This window comes from Aplysia californica, unplaced genomic scaffold, assembly GCF_000002075.1.
Source record: "Aplysia californica isolate F4 #8 unplaced genomic scaffold, AplCal3.0 scaffold00140, whole genome shotgun sequence".
Lineage (NCBI taxonomy): Eukaryota > Metazoa > Mollusca > Gastropoda > Aplysiida > Aplysiidae > Aplysia > Aplysia californica.
Window position 1 is genome coordinate 1,372,856 of NW_004797410.1, and position 2,076 is coordinate 1,374,931.

Sequence of the window (2,076 nt, forward strand, 5' to 3'; positions counted from 1 at the left end):
TCTCTCTCTCTCTCTCTCTCTCTCTCTCTCCCTCTCCCTCTCTCTCGCTTCCTTTTCCTGATAAAAACGATAGGTCAGTTGTCGAAGAAACTGACTGGGCTTTCGTGGTCTAGAGGTTACGGTGTTCGCCTTTCATTCAATAGGTCCCGTGTTCGAAAACTGACAGCAAAGGGAAATTTTCTTCTCTAAAATGTTCTGATTTCACCTCCTTTATTGCGCTTGAATCATAATTCTGTTGTCTGCTTTCGTCTCCACTTTCTCTCCCCTTCCCCCACCCTTTGACCCTACCTCTGGGCTCCTGGCTCTGTCTGAAGCCTTTCTACTACCACTCCTTGGCTCCTTCTTACTGTTATCTTTCAGTCACGCCCATGATCTTAGGATAGGTAAGATCTAACTCCTAGCCTTCTCGGAGGTCCCATGTGCATGTTGCGCACGTTAAAGGTCCATTGGTGTTCATACAATCGATAGGTGTAGACTTCAGCACTACCAGGGCAAAATTCAAAATTAATCCTCACTAAACTGAAGAAGCTTAATGTGCCCCGCGCGAACATAATAGGACCATAATATATGCATTTGTCAGCGCATTTACAAAAAAAAAAAAATTTTTTAAATCACTTGTTCATAGCTGGAAGCTCATGGTAGCTATCTAGTGTCTGCAGGGCTTAAAAAAGGGGGGTTTTATGATAGTTTTCATTTCTGTGTAGTTAATGCTGTTGTCTAGTTGCTCTTTCTGCGAACACAATATATTAATATTTCTTAGCTAAAAATCGATCCCTTCAACCTGCATCGGAACGACCCTCTCAAGTACATCGTGAAAGAACACTTTCACCACAACGTAATTTCATTCAAAATCTCCTCTAACGATGACCTAACTATGCCACGTCACGTTGACCTCCCCCCAGCTCAGGGTCACAGAGGTGGAGCTTGACCTATGTGGCACGGCAATGAACCAGTCACACCTCATGGTGAGCACAACGCTAGACGATTGCTCCGGTCGACACAAAAAGTGGGGCATAGAATTAATCAGAATAGCGGAGGTTATCGTGAATAGTCTCAGCAAAGACCGTGTTTAAGAACGCGTTTAATTTTAGATGGTCTCTTGTGGGCGATGTTCGCTAGATGCGCTTTTGAGATTTGCCGTCTTATTAATAATGATTAATGCAGCTCTACTACTACGCTCTCTGTAAGCGTCTTCGCCGTTTAAGTTATCCCAACTAGAGAGCGTAATTTAAATCAGATTACCACCGTTGAACATGCCAGGGTTGGGCTGGCAGGCAGCCCGCACCTTAAAAAAGTGGGCTGCCGACTCTGTCTGGAATTGAACTCGTGTCTCCTGCGTGTGGCAGGGAACCGTGTAGCCACTACACCACGGACGTCAGTATGGAGTAAAACTGTTACACACAATATTATCATCGCATACCAGTATGCTGGAGCCCGCGCAACGTATGCCCCAGTTATGTGTTGACCTCCTGTGCGAGCCTGCTGTGTCTTTTTTTAATAACGGGAGATGTTTTTCTCCTTTGATTTAATACAATTTAAGAAAAAAAAGAAACAAAATAAAAAAGAAGCAAAAAAAAAAGAAAAAAAAAGAAGAAATATTATATTCTTGTAGAAGAAAAATAAGAACAAGAACAAGAACAAGAACAAGAACAAGAACAAGAACAAGAACAAGAACCAGAACCAGAACAAGAACCAGAACCAGAAGAAATAAATTCGTTAAATTATAAAAATCGAAAATTCTAGAAATTGCACTACCATGACCACCGCTCTTTTATCTTGTTTCTGCGAAAGATCTCTCACACACTATACCGTTAACAGAAGGTTAATGAGCCACCCCTACCCTATCTTTCATACCATATACCATTTTAAAAAAGTTAACACTTTGCCATCATATTTTGGGGAAAATCCAAAGAAACTAGGTGGTAAACATAGTCAATCGGTGAGATGAGGCGGCAAAGTGTTTCAAGGAGCCACTCCCTTCTCTCACACACTATACCAACGTAAAAGGTTAATGAATCAACCTCTCTCTCATACACTATACCGTTAACAAAGGGTTAAACAATCAGCCCCTATCTC